Below are 23,061 nucleotides of genomic sequence, written 5' to 3'. Positions count from 1 at the left end.
GGGGGAGATCCAAAATAATAGGAGAAGACAGGAGGGGGAGGGATGGAGCCAAGAGCTGGACAGTTGATTGGCAAAAGAGATATGAGAGGATCATGGGATAGGAGGCCTAGGGAGAAAGAAAGGGGGAGGGGGGAACCCAGAGGATGGTCAAGGGGTATAGTGAGAGGTACAGGGGGAGAAAAATGCTAATGCCCCACCTCCTCCTCGTACCCCATCCGTTATTTATTTATTTATATACAAACATTCTTTTTCTCCCTCTGTCCCTTTCACTATACCCCTTGCCCATCCTCTGGGTTTTCCCCCCTCCCCCTTTTCTTTCTCCCTAGGCCTCCTATCCCATGATCCTCTCATATCCCTTTTGCCAATCAACTGTCCAGCTCTTGGCTCCATCCCTCCCCCGCCGTCTTCTCCTATCATTTCGGATCTCCCCCTTCCCCTCCCACTTTCAAATCTCTTACTAGCTTTTCTTTCAGTTAGTCCTGACGAAGGGTCTCGGCCCGAAACATCAACTTTACCTCTTCCTAGAGATGCTGCCTGGCCTGCTGCGTTCACCAGCAACTTTTATGTGTGTTGTATGAATTCAGAATTTGCATGCCCACAGAAGGCGAGAGTACACGGAGAATATTCTGCCTGGAGGTTCTGCAGAGATCTATTCTGGAACCCCTGCTCTTTGCAGTTTTTATAAATGTCTTGGATGAGGAAGTGGAAGAGTGGGTTAGTAACTTTGCAGATGGCATGAAGGTTGGTGAGGTGGATAATGTAGAAAGCTATCATAAGTTACAACAGGATATTGACAGGATGCAGAGCTGAGAAATGGCAGATGGAGTTCAGTCTGGAGAATTGTGAAGTGATACACTTTGAAAGGTCAAATATTTTGGCTGAATACAAAGTTAACTGCACGATTCTTAGCAGTATTGGAGAAGTAGAGCAGTCTTGGGGTCCATATCCACACAGACCTTAAGGTTACTGCACAAGTTGGTATTGTGATTTAGATGGTGTATGGAGTGTTTAGCTTCATTAGCAGGGAGATTGATTTCAAGAGCCACGAAGTAATGTTTCAGCTTTATAAAATCAGACTACACTTGGAGTATTGCACCAGTACCGGTTGCCTCATTATAGGAAGGATGAGGAAGTTTTAGAGAGGGTGTGGAGGAGAATTACCAGAACGCTGCCTGGATTAGAGTATATATCATAAGAGAAAAGGTTGGCCAAGCTGGTGCTTTCTCTTTGGACCAAAGGAGGGTGAGGGACGACTTGGTAGAAGTGAATAAAACAGCAAGAGGCATTGACAGAGTGGACAGCCAGCACCTTTTACCCAGGGCGTAAATGGCTAATACAAGAGGTGATCGAAAGACAGTATAGGGAGGATATCAGAAGTTGGTTTCTTACACAGTGGGAGGTGTGTGCATGGAACACACTGTCAGGGGTGGTGGTTAAGGCAGATACATTAACAACATTTAAGAGAATCTTAGATTGGCACATGTAAGAAAGAAATATGGGGGGAAGCATTAGATTGTTCTTGGAGTAGATTAATGGGTTAGCACAACATCGTGGGCTGAAGGGTCTGTACTGTTCTATGTTCTAATTGAATGCAATTATTAATCAGAGTTCTGTGCAATTGGTGGATAAGTAACCAAACATTACATATTTCTGGTTAAGTTCCTACTCTCACCACACAGCATTTCCAAACTCAGTTGCCTTCCCTGCTTGCCTGTTTGCCCTCCTGCCTTCCTTACCAGGAATCCATCTTCTCTGCATTTTACTGTTTGGAATTGTTTCCATCATGCTGCAAAACTCTTCCCTGCTGTCAAGAGTTAATTGTTGGGAAATTGACGGCAGTAAATGCAGGCTCTTAAACAACTCAAACATTTAGGACACTGTAGTGATTGGGTGATAAGGATATATCTTCACTCAAAGGTGGAAATGCAAAAGAGGCACTCAAATCATTTTTCTCCTTTTACTTCCAATGGCTGAGCATCAATAATGTCCATAAGATTTTGAGCTAATCGAGAGAAATAGTTCTTTGAACAATACAAGCACTCAAGTCTTCTGTCTTTCACAGCTGCCAATGAAAGTAGCTTTCTGTGAATTGATTAATGACTCTGTAGGAATGCCACCAATAACAAGACAGATGCAGAGTTGTTAAGGGAAGGTCACATTTAATCAGTTTAATTGCATTTTTTGAGGAGGTAACAAGGAAGACGATATATTTAATGCTATCCACATGAATTCAATAAGGCATGCATGACAGGCTACTTAAAACAAATATAAAGCTCATGGGATCAAAGGGAAATTAGCAAACCATATCCCTACTGGCTCAGGGGTAGAAAAAAAAGAACAATGTCTAAGCACTTGCTTTTGTGTATGGAAGGTTGTAATCTGTGCAGCTCAGGAGCTCAGTGCTCCTGAATACACACTCAGTGCCCATGTTATTAGGTATTGGAGTGGAACCCGGTGTGGCTTCAGATGCTCTTCGGCACATCACTGTGGTAACGTGAGTTTATCTGAGTTACTGTCACCTTCCTGTCAGCTTGAACCAGTCTGGCCAGTCTCCTCTGAACTCTCTCATTAATATAGCATTTTCACCCACAGAGCTGCCACTCACTGGATTTATTTTTCCACACTATTCTCTGTAAATCCTAGAGACGGTTCTGGGTAAAAATCCCAGGAAATCAGTTTCTCAGCTATTCAAACCACCCTGTCTGGCACCAACTTTTATTCCATAGTCCAAATCACACTTAGATCACATTTCTTCCCCATTTTGATGTTTGGTCTGAACAATGACTGAACCTCTTGACCATGTCTGTATGCTTTTATGCATTGAGTTGCTGCCAAATGATTGGCCAATTAGATATTTGCATACCTAATAAAGTGGCCACAGAGTATATATAGTAATGATTTGAACTTATATCCAGTATGCACTATATTAAATTTTGCCCATGATACAAGAATTGGCTAGGTAGTTGACAGTGTGGAGAAAACCTTTAGAAAGTTTTTCCATTAACAATGCTTTGACTTGAACTGGTTACTTCGTGAAATTCATTCTTTTATTCAATGTAAACATCTGATCTGATGATGAGGCAGCACAATGGTGTGCTGCTCATTCACCGCTTCAAGGACCTTAGTTTTAAATGTTCTTCAAGAATTTACCTATATTTTGGAAAAACCTCTAAATAAATTGCACATGGAACAAAAAAAAACAGAAAATTGTGGGATATAATACTTCTCTTCATTAATGACTGTAATATTCAAAAGTCAATAGTCTGTTTGATTTTGGAGACTGGAGGGAGAAACAGTCTAGGCTACATAAAAATGTATGTATGTTTTAAAGGAGCTTAAATCGTGCTATTAATCATGCCTGTGGAATGTTACTCCTGAAACAACTTAAGCAGAGTTCTGATGAAATTAGTTCGTGGAACCTCATGCAAGAACAGGTGGGTGTGGATTTGACAGGAGGCCAGAGACTCCAGAACAGGGGGTGGGTCAGAAGTTCCAGCCCAATGCAGCAGATGCTCAATTTTTCAGAATCTACAACTTCTGCAAAATGGATATCTAGTTGTGACCTTATTCCTCTCACTTGTTAAAGAAAGACTAAATTTATGAAAGCATCACTTAATGGAACGTGAGTTAAAAACTTGTTTAGTTTTCGTTCAGTATCAATAGTACACCTAAACATTTCTTTTTTGGAATTTGAGATGACATTCAAAGATGCAAAGTGCATTTATTATCAAAGAACGTATAAGTTATACAACTTGAGATTTCTTTGCTTACAGGCTGTCTGGAATTGATTAAGGTTTACTAACTCAAGCATGATCCAACATGATACATTAACAAGGAATCATTTTGAGTACTATAACAAATGAGGCAAAGTCTGGCTTTTTTTTTAAATGAGAAGATGCCATACGAATATTTTAAAGAATCTTAATGTAATTTATCATGCCTGTGGAGAGTTTCACCTTAGACAATGGTCACTTTTTCATCAGCGTCCCTTAATGTAGTGTAGTTCATTAATCCAAAACGGAGCTTTGATGCCATTCCATACAAATTAAAAGGTGTTGTTTTTTTTCTGTAACATTTTGACTGGAAATCTGAATTCTTAATATGATAGCATTTTTATTTTCAGTGCCAGAATAATTGTTGGTAGCAGTCACCAAACAAAAAACCTGAAGAGTGATGATATCATCTAATATCACTCCTCCCAATAGATGATGTAAATGCAATCAGCAGACATTGGAAATCCAAGCTGCACACACAAAATGCTGAAGGAATTCAACAGGCCAGGCAGCATCTGTGGAAAAGAGTACAGTTGACTTTTCGGTCTGAGACCCTTCATCAGAGTATAGATGACCTGGCTGAGGAAGAGGAAGAGGGGTTAGTAAGTTTGCAGATGACATGAAGGTTGGTGGTTTTGTGCATGCTATAAAAGGTTGTCATAGGTTTTGCCCAGGTCTGTGCCCTGGAGAGTGAAGACTTTCCAGGCGCAGATCCATGGTCTTGCAAGACTAACGGATGCCTTTACTTTAGGTTACAATGGGACAACGATGGTACAGATCTGGGCTGAGAATTGGCAAATGGAGTTTAATCCGGAAATGCATGAAATTATTCACTTTGAAAATTCAAATCTGAAGGCAGAATACAGGGTTAATGTCAGGATTCTTAGCAGAGTGGAGGAATAGAAGGATCTTGTGGTCCACGTCCATAGATTCATCAAAAATGGAAGGCTATGTGTGAGGGAGGGGTTAGAATGATCTTAGAGTAAAGCGTTGGTCAGTACTGTCCCTATACTGTTCTATCTTGTATGTGCTCTGTCTCCATCTCCACCATACCGCATTGTGCTTGCTAATGCCTCAACGAGATATCCCAACTATTTTTGCCCATAGTGAGTATTCTACTGCCCTTCAAGGAGAGGCTTTCTAGTTCCAGAGTTACTCAGGATCATAATCTGAGGTCATAGGCAGCCTTCAACACTGGAGCCATGTCGTCTATCACTAACCATGCTGGAGTCATGAGGTAACACATCTAGAACAACTGGCTAATGCCAGAATCTGGAAGACCAGCATTAAGAGGTGATCAGCTCCCTTTCTGATTTGTTTTTCAATGCTTACTTGTGACAGATTTTATCTTTCCGTTACAGCAAATCAGAAGCTGTGAAGCATAGTGAGGAAGGGAAGGTAAGAGTGACTGCTTGTGAACGACAATGTAGTGATCGAGTTTGTGGATGCTAGTATCACATTCCTTGAAAGATGAGCCATTCCAAGTTGCCTCATTGCTTCCTCTTCCTTCTCAGTTGCTCATCTCAAATCTGGTGGTAAGATAAGTCTCATCACCAGGGCAATGTATCCTCATTCAATAAGTCTCAAAGAATCTTGACTCCTGCTCTGCACAACCTTGACGATCTAAAGGAAATGTTGCTGTAGCATATTAATGATCTGCACTAGCACATACTGTAGGGCAACATGGTTTTAGAACATAGAATAGTACAGTACAGTACAGGCCCTTTGGCCCACATTGTTGTGCCAACCCTCAAACCCTGCCTCCCATATAACCATCCCACCTTAAATTCTTCCATATACTTGTCTAGTAGTCTCTTAAATTTCACTAGTGTACCTGCCTCCACCACTGACTCAGGCAGTGCATTCCACGCACCAACCACTCTCTGAGTAAAAAACCTTCCTCTAATATCCCCCTTGAACTTCCCACCCCTTACCTTAAAGCCATGTCCTCTTGTATTGAGCAGTGGTGCCCTGGGGAAGAGGTACTGGCTATCCACTCTAACTATTCCTCTTAATATCTTGTATACCTCTATCATGTCTCCTCTCATCGTCCTTCTCTCCAAAGAGTAAAGCCCTAGCTCCCTTTATCTCTGATCATAATGCATACTCTCTAAACCAGGCAGCATCCTGGTAATTCTCCTTTGTACTCTTTCCAATGCTTCCACATCCTTCCTATAGTGAGACGACCAGAACTGGACACAGCACTCCAAGTGTGGCCCAACCAGAGTTTTATAGAGAGGCATCATTGCTTGGCGAATCTTAAACTCTATCCCTCGACTTATGAAAGCTAACACCCCATAAGCTTTCTTAGCTACCCTATCCACCTGTGAGGCAAATTTCAGGGATCTGTGGACATGTACCCCCAGATCCCTCTGCTCCTCCACACTACCAAGTATCCTGCCATTTACTTTTTACTCTGCCTTGGAGTTTGTCCTTCCAAAGTGTACCACCTCACACTTCTCCGGGTTGAACTCCATCTGCCACTTCTCAGCCCACTTCTGCATCCTGTCAATGTCTCTCTGCTATCTTTGACAATCCTCTACACTATCTACAACACCACCAACCTTTCTGTCATCTGCAAACTTGCCAACCCACCCTTCCACCACCACATCCAGGTCATTAATAAAAATCATGAAAAGTAGAGGTCCCAGAACAGATCCTTGTGGGACACCACTAGTCACAACCCTCTAATCCGAATGTACTCCCTCCACCACAACCCTCTGCCTTCTGCAGGCAAGCCAATTCTGAATCCACCTGGCCAAACTTCCCTGGATCCTATGCCTTCTGACTTTCTGAATAAGCCTACCATGTTTTCTTTGCATAAGCACATATGAGGTCTGCAGTGTACCAGCAGCAGAGAGTTCCTTCGATCAATAGCCTCCTTTTGATTTAACTTGATGGTGCAAATTGTACCTGATAGTGCAGACTGCTCCAAAATGAAGGCTTCATACTATATGTACAATCTGAGTGCAACTAGTTTGTGAAGAAGAAGCTTTGAAGTCAGTAAAATATCCTTCAGCCTGCCATACTACTCCTGGAGTTTTGAAACTCAAAACTTTAAATGCATGTAGAATTGTCTGCACAGCCAGGAGATGTCAAACAGTAATTAACCTATACAATTGATTCCGTTAAAGAACACTGGTGGGAGAACTGTCAACTGGCTCTATTGCTGCATTAGGTGTGTCCAGTAGTGTGAAGATAAGAAATTATGTGAGCTAAAAATATGTGTTCGAAAATGGCAGCCATTGTTTCCTGGCAGCAATTTGAAGCATTTACATTTTGTTAATAATTTCCAACCACATATTTGGCTGCTCCCTTTATTATTTAGCTTTGATGAAAGTGAAGATTATAACTAATGGTTTTTGGGTAATTTGGTCCCAACTGAATGCCTTTCATTTTACACGTGGTCCAATGACCTTGGAAAACCTAACACTGGAAGATAAATTGTCAGATACCACAGAAGTTTACAATATAAATATATGTTAAGGAATTAGCCTAAACAAAAAGAGATTTTCACATTTAATAAAGTGCTCACTTACTAAATTTTGTTTAAAGCTGTTGTCAAAATGTCATCTCCGGAGCCAGACTTGCATTTGATCTATATTTGACAAACCTATTACAATTGTTTGAGGAAATTACAAGTAGGCTAGACAAGGGAGATGCAGTGGATGTTGTATATTTGGATTTTCAGAAGGCCTTTGACAAGGTGCCACACATGAGGCTACTTAACAAGATAAGAGCCCTTGGAATTATGGGAAAGTTACATACGTGGATAGGGCGTTGGCTGATTGGCAGGAAATAGAGAGTGGGAATAAAGGGATCCTATTCTGGTTGGCTGCCGGTTACCAGTGGTGTTCCACAGGGGTCCGTGTTGGGGCTGCTTTTTTTTACATTGTACATCAACGATTTGGATTATGGAATAGATGGCTTTGTGGCTAAGTTTGCTGACGATACGAAGATAGGTGGAGGGGCCGGTAGTGCTGAGGAAATGGAGAGTCTGCAGAGAGATAGATTAGAAGAATGGGCAAAGAAGTGGCAAACGGAATACAATGTTGGAAAGTGTATGGTTATGCACTTTGGCAGAAGAAATAAACGGGCAGACTATTATTTAAATGGGGAAAGAATTCAAAGTTCTGAGATGCAATGGGACTTGGGAGTCCTCGTACAGGATACCCTTAAGGTTAACCTCCAGGTTGAGTCGATGGTGAAGAAGGCGAATGCAATGTTGGCATTCTTTTCTAGAGGAATAGAGTATAGGAGCAGGGATGTGATGTTGAGGCTCTATAAGGCGCTGGTGAGACCTCACTTGGAGTACTGTGGGCAGTTTTGGTCTCCTTATTTAAGAAAGGATGTGCTGACGTTGGAGAGGGTACAGAGAAGATTCACTAGAATGATTCCGGGAATGAGAGGGTTAACGTATGAGGAACGTTTGTCCGCCCTTGGACTGTATTCTTTGAAGGTTAGAAGAATGAGGGGAGACCTCATAGAAACATTTTGAATGTTGAAAGGCATGGTCAGAGTGGATGTGGCAAAGTTGTTTCCCATGATGGGGGAGTCTAGTACGAGAGAGCATGACTTAAGGATTGAAGGGCGCCCATTTCAGAACAGAAATGCGAAGACATTTTTTTAGTCGTAGGGTGGTGAATCTATGGAATTTGTTGCCACGGGCAGCAGTGGAGACCAAGTCATTGGGTGTATTTAAGGCAGAGATTGATAGGTATCTGCGTAGCCAGGGCATCAAAGGTTATGGTGAGAAGGTGGAGGAGTGGGACTAAATGGGAGAATGGATCAGCTCATGATAAAATGGTGGAGCAGACTCGATGGGCGGAATGGCCGACTTCTGCTCCTTTGTCTTATGGTCTTATGGTCTTATAAGGGACTTGTACTGCATGAATTAAGATTCACCCTCATAGAGTAATGACTATGCAACTAGCCAATTACATTTCTAGCAGTATCAAACCACACTTGAGAATTAATTAGTCTCCAAAAGTTAATGAACCTGAAAAATTGAGCAAGAGCTAACTGCATATTCTTTCCATGTAAGGAATATTAGACAAATCAGTCAGTTGAGTGATATTATACTTAAGAGAGGATGTGACCCATGTTACATGAACTATAAGCTATATGAGTTTATTTCTCTATTACACCATGGCTAAACCTTAACACCTGAATACTTGCCTTTGGCATTTGAATAAGAGGTGGATTCTGACAAATGTAGAAACATTAGGTGTATACTATCTTTTTCATTATTTATCTGACCATCAAAATGTTGGACAGATTATTAGATACAAACAAAAATTTCTTATACATTCAATATCATTAATCAGAAGATGAGTCATCCACACTTGCAAAATCAAAATTTCAGTGCTCAAGAAGAGTTTGGGAATAATTATGCCTCAACACGTAATTAGATGTTCACTTATACATGACTGCACTGGTTCTATCTTTCTTTTCTGTGTTTAGTGGTAATTAATATGTAAGAACCTCAATGTCACAGCCTGGATTTGATTTCAATGGCGAACTTATTAGTAAAACAGTGTATTCTGTAGAAGAAGGGTGACTCAGACCACAACTCTTAAGATAGCATTGCATGTGCGTACTCACATAATTTTTCTGCAATTTAGTCAGTACTAACAGCACTATTAACCTCACTCGTTTTAATAACACAAATCATGAACCAGTATAATGGTAATAGAGAATGACTGGTGGTAATCAGACAGTTCTCCAATAGGTCAGTGTAAGTACGCCAAACATGTAAAATAACCAGGAGGATTATTTAACCCATGCATGAAGCCAAAACCTAACTCAAACTGATTCAGATTCCCCTCTCGCTCACTGCAGCCTGCCCAGCTGTTGGTCAGTAGCAAGTCATTTATGTGGTTTTATCAGATGCTGTATTGCATCACGTGGTCATTTCTGGCTCTCAGCATGAAACCTCTCAAAATAGATCTGGACAGATTTGGAAACTCTGCCTGATGTGCTACGTGGACTCCAAAGTGTGGTGAAGAACTAAGATCCCTTTGGATGACTCAGCTGAATTGAAACTGAAAATATGAATGAGTAACATGCTCTAGTCATTGTGATAATGGACCCCTAGTCATTCAAAATAAACTGAATTTGTCCTGGGTGAAAGATCATAAGAAATTCTTTCTGAGTATATGCTGAATGGATATTCTGATACTTCATATAAGAGCAGACATCTCCTGCACACATATCTGTACCCAAGTTGGGCCTGGCTTTGGCAAACGTTTGGGAACAAGCATTAAATTCAGACTTTGTTGAAGCAGTCAGAATCTGCAGAAGTGAAAAAAAGAATTAATATTTTAAGTTGATGAATTCCATCTGAAACAGGAAAAGATAAAGATAAAATTAATCTTTTAAGTTATGGAGACACATGTGGGTTGGGGGTGGGGTGCTGCAAGAGAACAAGACAAAGATTATTGATGCCATGGGCATCAGGAGGCAGTGGATGGCACAGATGGTGGTGGTGGCACTTAAAAGAAGGAGGCAAAGATTAGTGGATAATGAGACATGAGATTGAAGATGTTAAAAATATGGAGCAACTCGTACAAACACTGGAGGAACTCAACAGATCAGGCAGCACCTACGGAGGGTAATTAACAGTCAATATTTCTGTTTGAAAAGTCTTAGCTCAAAATATCAACTGTTCATTTCCCTGCATAGAAGATGCCTGATCTGCTGAGTTCCTTCAGTGTTTTGTTTGTGTTGCCAGTGAATAATGAATTCCGGAGAAGATGTCAGCAGGAGGATACGAATAAAATCTGAAATTACCAGGATAGAGGGAGAGAAAAAACAACCATAAATGCTGAGATTAAAGGTTCAAGTTGCTGAATATCTGAAATGGTTGGGACAGTGTAAGCAGATCTGGGCAGAGTTGTCAGAATGGGAGGGGGATAGGAAATTAAAGTAACAGGTGTCTGAAAGGTCAGGGTTACTCTTGTAGACTAAAAAGATGTGTTCTGTAGCCAGAGTTTGACTCCCCAATGTAGAGGAAACTGAAGAACATGAGCAGCAAATATGGTTTTCCAAATTAGAAGAAGCACAATTAATTCACTTTATAAACTTGAAATAGTTCAGATTGTTGAATGATTGGGAAGGAGTTGATAAAATGGCAGGAAAGGCATCCATTGAGCCACATAGAAAAGCATTGTGAAAAAGGGAGTGGGTGTTAATGGAGAATGGAAAATTGGACCAAAACGTCCTGAGGGTAGCAGTTCCTTCAGAATGAGGGAAGCGAAGCAAGAGACAGGTCTGAAAGACTGAATTGCCTTTTGTAAGGTACAGTGCCTATAAAAAGTAATCACCCCACTTCCCCCTTGGAAGTTTTCATGTTTTATTGATTTACAACATTGAATCACAGTGGACATGTTAGAGTTTACTGGGGGCAATATGTTGAATGTGGAGGATAGTGAATGGAAGTTGGAAGAAGGTAGCCTTATCATTGATATAGGTAGGAGGACAGTGCTGAGAACAGAATAGGAGGGAATGGAACCAAAGTAATTGGGAGCTCAATTAATCATGACTGGGGTAAATGATAACTATGGTAAAATGGAAATAATTTGAAAGCATTGGTATAGAAGCTTGCAGCATATAAACAAAACCTTGGGGGAGAAACTTGGATAATGGAGAGAAGTTGAGTGAAGTGGTGGGGGAATAGAGAAAGGTTGGCCATTGTGGTTTCAGTGGATACTGCTCACTAACTAATCCTGGAAATGGAGAAGGTGGGAAAAGAAAGGGAAGAGTCAAAGATGGACCACATGAAGGTGAGAGTAAAATAGGAACTGGTACCACAGTTGGTGAAACCATCAAGATCTACAGAAAAACAGGATGCAGCTACAGTAGCATCATCAACATGTCATCAATAGGCCTGAATAGAGATAAAACGATAATTGTTTCACATATCTCACCAAGGGTGTTATACATAAGGTTATACAGCGATAAAATAAAGTAAACCAGAAGGTGGAGAGTGGTGCACAGAGACTGTCAGGGGCCAAGATGGGGGTTGTCTGGAACTGAAAAGAAGCAAAATCACAAAAATTGATATTTTGCGATTATTTCCATCCATCAAGATCCCTTGAGCTTATCAGCGAGTTCCCAGCTCGTGAAAGTACTTGGGTCTCTAGCATCATTTAAACAGCTTGTATGTTAAGATATTTTTAGTTGAATTGCCAGGAGTTTCCTTAGCTAGGAAAGTTTATTTATCAAAAAAATCAGTGTTACAAAGAGGTATAAATAAAATGTTATTGAGATGAATTTGTTTATTTTTAGTGTGTACAGTGGGCTGCCAATTGGACACTTGGTGAGAAACAGTAATATTAAATATGTAGCCTTAGCTCACACCCAGAGACAGGGAATCCTCTCAGTCATTTGAACGGGGCAGTAAGAGTGTATTCTGCGCACAGCATAAACAACTAACTTGATATGTTTCATGCCATGGCATTTCTATATGTGATGATCTATGATGAAGTGGGAGATGTGTGAGAATTCAGGTTGTGCAAGGATTTCAGCGCTATAGTACAGGAAAAAATGGCTGATTATCTCGGATAGCAGTCTAATTTCTTCCTTCAGTCACAGCTCTGCAGTTCCAGACTTGAGTAGAGTCATAAGGTACAAGTTCAAAGAGATGAGGAACTGGTTGATGAGGAACAAACCATGCTACACATCTGGAATTTATGTTTGAGTCCCTCCTCCTTCAAATGGGGACTAAAGCTGAGGGAGAGTCCTGAATAAAGTAGAATATAAATATAAATGTTTTATGTAACAACTGCCACTTCATGGGGACGGGGGGAGCAGATGTCAGAAGGCTCAATTCAAGTGGCTGCTTTAAACCCGCCAGTTAAGGTGAACTTTCCTCATTGAGAACTTAACTGGTTGAATTTTCACTAGAAGCAAAGAATGGGAAATCCATTGAATCGTTGAAGGTCAAGTTGGACAAATTCCAAATTGTGAGCCTGGGGGATTGGGCAGATTTGAAGGTGGCATGTGTGGATCAGGAATGAGATGCTGACAGAAATCCCAGCCTGGACCACAATCCCTGAGACACTCAAAGGTGCCAGCAGAGAATTGCCAGGAGCATTACTTTCTCAGAATTAAAACTGATTGATTGAGTACAAAAACCATTTACCATGCATTCCTTGCAAACCAACTGATTTGAACTGATTCTACACACTGATCAGGTTTAAACGGATGTTCTACTCACCAACTACTGGTGGTTCCTTCGAAAACTTCTGATAAAGTGCTTTTCACACTCCAATTCCTCTCTGCAGTACATGTTTGCAGAAGTCAGGGAGGAACTGGAGATCAGATGCTGGTGAATTTGCCCCCCTCAGACTGCTGCCAGACCCAGTACTGAGTCCAGAGGCAAATGTCAAATATCCTTTTGTTTGAGAGTGTCATACATACATCACCTCCAGCCCCTCAGATTTACATTGGCCCTTATGGGTATAGCAGGGCTGCCCTATTCAGATGGATAAGGCACTAGCTCGATTGAGAAAGATTAGTACATGTCAGAATTTTTAATTATTTATATAATTTGATATTAATCTGTTAACTAAGTTCTACCACATATTTATTTTAGAATATATGTATTATTTTGTATGACGTAAACAATTTGACATTAACTTAGAGACATAGAGTTATAAAAAAAGTATAGCATAAAAACAGGCCCTTTGTCCCATCTAGTTTCTGCTGAGCTATTTATGCTGCCTAGTCCCATCAACAAGCACCAGGACCATAGACCTCCATACCCGTATCATCCATGTATCTATCCAAGTCTCTCTTAAATGTTGAAATCAAGCTTGTATGTACCACTTGTGCTGGCAGCTCATTCAACACTCTCATGACCCTCTGAGTGATCAATTTTCCTCTCATGTTCCCATTATCCCTTTTACCTTTCACCATTAACCCTCTAGTTGTAGTCCCACCCAACATCAGTGGAAAAAGCCTGCTTGCATTTACCCTGTCTATACCCCTCATAATTTTGTATACCGCTATCAAATCTCCTCTCAATCTTCTATATTCCAAGGAATAAATTCCTAATTTAGTCAATCTTTCTATATAAGTTAGGTTCTCCAGACTTAGCAACATCCTGTAATTTTTCTCTGTACTCATTCAACCTTATTTTTGTTTTTCCTGTAGGCTGGTGACCAAAATTGCACACAGTACTTCATATGAGGCCTCACCAATGTCTTACACAACTTCAACATAACATCCCATCACAACACTTTGATTTATGAAGGCCAACGTACCAAAACTTTTTTTTACAACCCTATCAACCTGTGCCGTCACTATCAATGAATTATGGACCAATATTCCCAGATCCTTTTGTTCTACCACAATCCTCAGTGCCCTACCATTCGCTGTATAAGACCTACCCTGGTTGGTCCTAGCAAAGTGCAAGACTTTGCTCTTGGCTGCATTACATTCCATCTGCCACTTTTCAGCCCATTTTTCCAGCTGGTCCAAATCCTGCTGCAAGCCGTGATAGTCTTCCTCCCTGTCCACTACACCATCAATCTTGGTGACACCTGCAAATTTGCTGATCCAGTTAACAACACTATCATGCAGGTCATTGACAGACCCAGCACCAATCTGCTTATTAACTTTTAACTGGTAACTTTCTTATTACTTAATTCCTTTTAAGTTGTTATTCAATATTTCTGATCATCAGTGATTTTAAAACAGTTAATAGCCCTTTGACAGCAGCAAGCATCAAAAGGGCATCAGTCCATTAACCAAGGTCTGCTCGACACTCATGGGTGGCTCTGCCTCATGGGAAGGCCACAACTGCAATATCGTTCAGGACAATTGGATCTATAGGGCTGCAAAAAACATGGCAGTGGGAATAGTGCAAAGGGTGGGGGGAGAACGGTGAACCGGTTCAAGCACAATATAGCCCATTGTGTAAGTTGTTATGTACAGAGCATGACGTAACCTAAACTAAATGATTCAATCGGAGACTGAGGTCTATAATTAAATTGTTAGCTCCAAATAATGTTAACAATTGACTCTAGCTCCATATCTTCAAAATAGTGGTTGTTGAATCTACTGCTGAAAAGGGAATCAAATAACCAAAATAACTTGCACAGAAATATGTAAAATGCCAATGCTAAGAAATTTCTTGGAATTTGTAATCCATAAAACGTCATTGTCACTTTGAAGCAATGTCAAATGTAGTAGATCAAAAGGAAATTCTGACAAAGGTTACTGACCAGCTTATGTTAAGTCTTTGTTCATTAACAAAACTCTCCTTCCCATGCAGCATGGCTTTTGTACCTTTTCCGAGCAGGCAGTAAAGTTATGCCCCGAGTTCTGAATGTCCATTTGTTTGTGTGAATTGAGTAAACTTTCACTCATGCGAATTTAGATTCATTTACTTTCTGGCAAGAAAGTTGCGCCATAAAAATAATCAACCATGAGTTTGTAAGAGCTATCTAATTCTTTAAGCTGTTTTACTGAAATAAAAGTAATAAAATCATGCTAAGTAAAGACACATTATGTCAATCTTATGGTTATCCAAAACCAAGCAGTTACTTCCCTCTCGAAGGGAATTTAAGAATTATCCCTAAATTAAAATAACTTGATGAAAGAATGTTTCATTTGGGTTTGTTATGCTTTTACGTGTGTGAATAAATGTTGAAGTAGTTTTTCACTGAAAGAATGAGGTCTGAAATGTTACTTAATATTTGGCTCTTGGGGCAGGCATAAACAATGCAATACTTCCATTTTGATTCAATCGACTTAGACAGAGTGTAAGGCAGGGAACCATGCAGGAGGTGCATGCCTTGCTCATTGAGGAGTGTCCATAACAGGTGGCTTCTGCTCTGTTCTTTTGAAATTCTCATGACATTCGCAAATATATCTTCATGCTGATCAGAGCATCCAGGTCAATTTTCTAGTTCAAATCTGGAAATTGTTCCTTGAGCTTAATTGACACATGATGCATTAGCTGTTGCAGCCGATCATGATTCCCAATGAAATGTTGCACAGGATAAAGGAAACTGCTATGGGGTTGTGGAACAACTCCTGCTCCCCGGCTCCTCAGGACCTTCACTCATTTATTGCTAATTTACTTATGGGCAAGATCCTTAATCAGGTGTGGGGCCCTTAATAAACATAAAGAAAGACATCTGAATAAAGGGATTGTGAATTTAGGGGTTAGACCAGTGCTGTGCAAGTTGGATGTTAGTTATTTCACTTCTAACTTGTTATAATTAATACCTATATTACACCAGATAAATGAGTTTGAGGAAGAAACATACAGGTTTGTTCTGTTTCACCTCACAGCACTGCCCCTTTAAAGAAATTTGAGTCATATTCCATACACGCTGCTTTGCAATTCGCATCTGGGTTAATTTTAAGCAAAGCGTGATGCTTATGAGGACTGAAATAGACCAGTAATTTCACTGCATGTTCTTCATCAACCAGAGACTCCATGGCTCCAGTTAGGAAACTGAGCTCCTGACATTAGAAACTGTATAAATCCCACTATGGAAATGAGTCATACGTGCCAGGAAACTCCCAGGTGAGTCTGCATTGAGTTATTAAGGCAAAATTCGGGACATATCATAGAAGCAAAATACTGCAGGTGGTGAAAATCTGAAATAAAACCACTAAGTACTCTAAATTCAGTGGAAGTAAAAAAGAAAGAAAAAAGTTAAATGTTTTGGATTAGAAACCTTTTTTCACAACAGCTTGACATACCAACATTGTTTCACACTTCATTCTGACCTTTTGAGCAACTGCAGCACTTGTTGCTTTTATTTCGTTACTGTTATGCTTTTGATCCTAGAATCTAAAGTGTGTGGGGGTCGGGGGCGGGGGGGAGTGGACGGCACGTCCAAGACATCCCATTCCTAATCAATATATAATTCTCTTGGAAAATAGATGAGTAGAGGTGCAGAGTTAAGAAAAGGACACTGTTTTGTTTCTGGAGTCCCTCCTGTGATCAAATAGCCCAAAGATTCTCAATTTGCAGTCTCACACACCAAAGCATATGAAAGATTGCAAACATACACACTGGACTGTAGTCTATATAGGGTTGCATGGGAAAGATCAGAGAGTGGTAGTGGGCATAATGCCAAAGTGTGATTCGACGCCTTACTAATTTTTGTGCTGGTTTCAGTTGACGTTCATAGCACCACTTGTCCTGAAATCAATGATGTTTTGTAAACAAATCATGGCCCATTTGAATGGTGAGATCTGGTGATGTTTAGAAGTTAGGCAATGGATCACTTTGAACGTCTTTATGTAGAAAATCTATCACAAAGCCCTGCACATTTGCTAGTAGTGCACTGTATTAATAGTGTTGGTGCATTACATGAATAACATTTTGAGGCAGCACATTATTAGGTTGCCTTGACAGCACTGTGGATCACAATGATATAAACATAGCCTGGATAAAAATGATGTGATAAGACACAGCGAACTTTGGATGAACATTCTGCTTTACCTAAAGGGAGTACTGGCCTATAACAGAGAGCTTACACAGGCTCCCGACTAAGACTAAGAACAACAAAAATCCACAAAACAATGTCTGAAGAACTCTTTCTCCGCATGGATCAGGTTTGTGCTTTTTAATCAGATTTATTAGCATAAGGTAACCAGCATCCTTATAGTTTATTAACATGAGAACATTTTGGAATCGTGACAATAACTAGGTACGAGAAGTCAGTAGCCATGCATCCTGCTCCAAAATATTATTAAGGTTGGAGATAAGTGATACTCAAACAATTAATGTTGTAATGTGGGAAAAAAAACAATCTGTAGATAGAAACCATTAGCTTGCTCCAGTGGTAACTCATCCATGAATCAGAAGATCAACCGCTCATGTCCCACTTCAGAGACTTGAATAAATAATTCAAGCTGATATTTCAGTAGTGTTGTGTTGAATGAGAGCTGCATCATTGTAGGTGCCGTTGTTTGAATGAAATATTAAACCTGTTTGCTCTATATATAAGATCCCACTGGAGTAATGAAGACACTTTATTTAGGCTAAAACTGATACAGGATAAGTTCTGCTATGTGCCCTGCTCTTGATTATCATCTGTAGGATTTCCAGATGGTGTGTGTGGTTTAAAATATGCTTTTTATGGGAAGGGTCCAATCTCCATGAAATAGTGAGCTCCTGCCCCTTTCAGATGAGTATCTCGGCTGTTTAAAGAAAAAGCCAGTTAAGATGGCAGTGGATGAAAGCAGAAGTGTTGACAGTTCGTCAATGGTTCTAGGTTAGGAAACTTTTAATTAATCGAAGCTCACACTTTATTGTCTCTGCATAAACAACAATGTAGTTATGGTGATCTGGGCCAACAACTTAGAACATGAATTCACATAAAAGTTGCTGGTGAAGGCAGCAGGCCAGGCAGCATCTCTAGGAAAAGGTACTGTCGACGTTTCGGGACAAGACCCTTCATCAGGACTAACTGAAAGAAGAGCTAGTAAGAGATTTGAAAGTGGGAGGGGGAGGGGGAGGGATGGAGCCAAGAGCTGGACAGTTGATTGGCAAAAGGGATATGAGAGGATCATGGGACAGGAGGCCTAGGGAGAAAGAAGAGGGGGAGGGGGGGAAAACCAGAGGATGAGCAAGGGGTATAGTGAGGGGGACAGAGGGAGAAAAAGGAGAGAGAGGAAAAGAATGTGTGTATATAAATAAATAACAGATGGGTTACTAGGGGGAGGTGGGGCATTAGCGGAAGTTTGAGAAGTCAATGTTCATGCCATCAGGTTGGAGGCTATCCAGACAGAATATAAGGTGTTGTTCCTCCAACCTGAATGTGGCTTCAACCTCCAACCTGATGGCATGAACATTGACATCTCAAATGTCCGCTAATGTCCCACCTCCCCCTCGTACCCCATCCGTTATTTATTTATATACACATAGTCTTTGTCTCTCTCTCTCTTTTCTCCCTCTGTCCCCCTCACTATACTCCTTGCCCATCCTCTGGGCTCCCCCCTCCCCCTTTTCTTTCTCCCTAGGCCTCCTGTCCCATGATCCTCTCATATCCCTTTTGCCAATCAACTGTCCAGCTCTTTGCTCCATCCCTCCCCCTCCTGTCTTCTCCTATCATTTCCAATCCCCCCCCCAACTTTCAAATCTCTTACGAGCGCTCCTTTCAGTTAGTCCTGAAGAAGGGTCTCGGCCCAAAACATCAACTGTACCTACTCCTAGAGATGCTGCCTGGCCTGCTGCGTTCACCAGCAACTTTTATGTGTGTCCCTGAAATTCCAGCATCTGTAGATTTCCTCATGTTTGCATAGAACATGAATTCTGCTGTTTCCTTTGTACCAGTGCTCGCTCAGACCACTTTTCCAATCTATAACACTGAAACAGGACACCTCCATTGGCCAGATGATCAATCCTATTCTTCTCCCAACCCCTGGCATGGGGGTTCTTCCTCGCGATGGTGATTATCCAGAAAGAGTTATTGCTGACAATGCAATTGAAGTGTCCACTTTTAAATTCATTCCTTAACAATTCAAATGTAGCCTTCCAGTGTCATTAGATGCACATCAGATGGTTGACCCTTAACACCTTTCTTTTGGCTCTGGTTCAAGACAACAATCCACATTGTTCTTTGGTTTCTGGCCACCACCACTAGCCTTGTGTATTTGTTTCTTTCAACTCTGACTGGTCCAAGTGACTGAAACATAGAGTCTAACAGAATTACAGATTGTTTCTCCAGTAGGTCTTGGCACTTTACATAATAGATAGCTACTTGTGCCTACATTCAATTGCTCTGATGAGATTATCCCACAGCAAGAAGCAGTTCAGAGTCCACAAGATGGAGGGTGGGGAGGGGGGGAGGAATTATAGGGGCAGTCCTACAAAATGGCCATCTCCATCCCTCTTTCCACAATCCACTCGGGTCCGACATCCTCCTCCACATTTCAAATCCACCATGGCCAACATAAATAGATGAGAATTTGTTTTAAATGGACAATTACCCTGTTGAAATAACACCATTATAGCTTTCATATGAGATTCAGAATCAGGTTTAATATCACCGGCATATATTGTGAAATTTGTTAACTTAGCAGCAGCAGTACAATGCAATACATGATAATATAGAGAAAAAATAAATAAGTAAATCAATTACAGTAAGTTTACATATGTATATTAAATAGATTAATAACAGTGCAAAAGCAGATATAAAATACATATTAAAAAAGTGGGGTCATGTTCATGGGTTCAATATCCATTTAAGAATCTGATGGCAGAGGGGAAGAAACTGTTCCTGAATCACTGAGTGTGTGCCTTCAGGCTTCTGTATCTCCTTCCTGATGGTAACAATAAGAAGAGGGCATACCCTGGGTGATGAGGGTCCTTAATAATGGACATCACCTTTCTGAGGCACTGCTCCTTGAAGATGTCTTGGATGCTACGGAGGCTAATACCCAAGATGGAGCTGACTAATTTTACAACTTTCTGTAGATTCTTTCGATCCTGTGTAGTAGCCCTCTCCACCCCCAATACCAGACAATGATGCAGTATGTCAGAATGCTCCCCATGGTATACCTACGGAAGTCTTCAAGTGTTTTGGGTGACAAACCAAATCTCCTCAAACTCCTAATGAAATATAGCTGCTGCCTTCCCTTCTTTGTAGCTGCATCAATATGCTGAGGATATGGTGGATATAACTGAAAACTATAAGGAACAGGGGAATGTAATGCAATTTTAAACAATAGCTGAAAGGTTAATGAAGATAAGTCAACTAGAAGTACATATTGATGAGGTTAAATGAAGAAGAATGGGAGGAAGTTCATAACAAGCATTAATACTGACTTGGACCAAAAGGGCAAGTTCATCTGTTTAAATGCTGAAAAATACTTAGTAATTTTATGCTCTGTGAAAAAAAGTATCATTGCCCTGAGCTGTATCGTGAACCTTTGGGTTTCCTATTCAGGCTCTCATGTGAAACTGAGAACTGACTTAAATAGCTATTCACAATATTTTTTTAGGAGTTTCTACTATCTTTAAATTAAAGTTGTCCAGTTGTCACAAGAGAGTGAATACCCATGCTTCTCCTGTACATTAGATAATTAATTTTGGCAGCAAAGTACACATTTGTGATCTATATAATAAATTCTAAATACACATTTATAATATATAAAATAAATTCAAATACCACCTGCTGATCAATTAGCTTTAATGAGATATTTACAAGTTCCTTTGGACAACTGTAGCTGACTTGTTGAAACAACGGCCTTTTTGTAACATTTGTAAAGCATTTGCAGATTTTATAAGATATATATATTTATTTATTTGTGTGTGTGTGTGTATATATATATATATATATATATATATATATATATATATTTATTTATTTATTTATTTATTTATCAGGCTACTGCAATATTCTGTGCTTGAGATCAAATGCCAAATTCTGGCAGCTGGAAGCCAGGCACACTGTAAGCCTGCACTTCACCTGCTACAGGATTTAAAAGTGCTTCAACAGCAAGTAGATATCTGTTGTCAATTATCTCAATCAACAGAGCAAAGACAAGAACCTTGAGTGAAACATGTTCCATGTGCACATATAACTACAGCTGTAAGGATAACAGAGTTACCACCATGACTAATGACAATCTGTACCTTGCTACAGCTGGGATAGTGTAAGATTCACGGCAGGCAATTTGTGCTTCCCACAAACAACAGCATAATAAACTTATAGTATTTCAGTTTTGGAGGTGCTGATTGAGGGAATGGTGCTGGGATGAAGCAGTTAACAGTGCTACCTTATAGCTCTAGGGACTCAGATGGATCCTAATCCTGAGTGCTGTCTATACGGAGTTTGCGCGTTTGCCCCGTGAACACATGGATTTGTGTTGGTTGCTCCGATTTCCTCCCAGATCCCAAAGATGCACTGATGGGCTAATTGTCCACACTAAATTACCTCTTGGCTAAGCAAATGGAAAAAGAGTCAAAATAACCTGATAAAAACTTGAGGAAGAATAAGTTGCCACGCTACAGGAAGATGAATGGAAGGGGTGGGGGGGGGGATGTGTCCAACAGGATGCTCTGCTGGGAGCTAGCACAGACCTGATGGACTCCTGCTCTGTTATAGTAAGCTGGTTTCATACTGAGAAAGCAGAACATCTCACTCCCACACACATTGCCTTCTCCCCACATTCATTAAACGTAAAAATGAGATAAATAGAAGCTGAAAAAGGTCTCACAGCCCCTCAGGTCTTCTCTACCATTCATGAAAGTTATGGCTTCTCCTCCATCTCAACTCCACTCTGCTGTCTAAACATCACATTCCTTGATTCTATAAATATCCAAAAACCCATCAATCTCAGTCCGGAGTAGACTTAATGACTGGACATCTGGCCAAGGAAATTACAGGTAATCTGCATCCCAAATTACATGCCTAAGGCAAGCTCACAAGATCTAGGCTCTAAGCAGGAGGAAATATCCTCTTTTAGACCCAACTATGTATTAATCTTTGGATTTTCATTTCTATCCCTGAACTGCAAAAGCAAACAAAACTAAAACTCTGTAAAAAGTAAAAAGCATATTGGATCCAAAGCAAGATTAAAAATTGTGAATACATTTCTAACTTTTACATCAATTGAAAGCATATACTAATGATATCATTTCTCAAGTATTTATCTGACTCTTGACACCATTTCTGGATTTGAAGATTAAGTTTTCATTGGGGATTAATTTTCCAATATTTTGTAAAGCATTGAGTAGAAAATGAACTATATAGTAAAGCATATGGAACACAAGAGAACTTAATCTAAATTTCAGTCCCTAAATATGAGCTAGGCATTTATACATAAATCACATAACTTATGCAACTCCCTTGTCCATTCATTCCCCCCATCCTTCCCCACCGATCTCCCTCCTGGCACTTATCCTTGTAAGCAGAACAAGTGCTACATATGCCCCTACACTTCCTCCCTCACTACCATTCAGGGCCCCAGACAGTCCTTCCAGGTGAGGCGACACTTCACCTGTGACTCGGCTGGGGTGATATTCTGCATCCGGTGCTCCCGATGCGGCCTTCTATATATTGGCGAGACCCGACGCAGACTGGGAGATTGTTTCGCTGAACACCTACGCTCTGTCCGCCAGAGAAAGCAGGATCTCCTGGTGGCCACACATTTTAATTCCATGTCCCATTCCCATTCTGATATGTCTATCCATGGCCTCCTCTACTGTAAAGATGAAGCCACACTCAGGTTGGAGGAACAACACCTTATATTCCGCCTGGGTAGCCTCCAACCTGATGGCATGAACATGACTTCTCAAACTTCTGCTAAT

At 40.6% G+C, this 23,061-nt stretch overlaps 1 protein-coding gene across 2 annotated transcripts in view; it reads left to right on the top strand.

The window, feature by feature from the left end:
* ppp2r3a (protein phosphatase 2, regulatory subunit B'', alpha) overlaps window positions 1-23,061 on the top strand; it is a 356,154-nt gene that overhangs the window by 47,515 nt on the left and 285,578 nt on the right. Inside the window, exon 3 of one of the 2 annotated variants that reach the window (XM_063046037.1) lies at window positions 5,135-5,171. The exons of the other annotated variant lie outside the window; for it this stretch is intronic. The gene's annotated coding sequence lies outside the window, so the exon portion shown is untranslated. The remainder of the gene's footprint in view (window positions 1-5,134; window positions 5,172-23,061) is intronic. 2 annotated transcript variants of the gene reach the window in all.

The sequence above is a fragment of the Mobula hypostoma genome, chromosome 4 (assembly GCF_963921235.1).
Source record: "Mobula hypostoma chromosome 4, sMobHyp1.1, whole genome shotgun sequence".
Taxonomy (NCBI): domain Eukaryota; kingdom Metazoa; phylum Chordata; class Chondrichthyes; order Myliobatiformes; family Myliobatidae; genus Mobula; species Mobula hypostoma.
The sequence above is the reverse complement of the archived record's forward strand: the minus strand, read 5'-3'. Positions and strand labels throughout refer to the sequence as shown.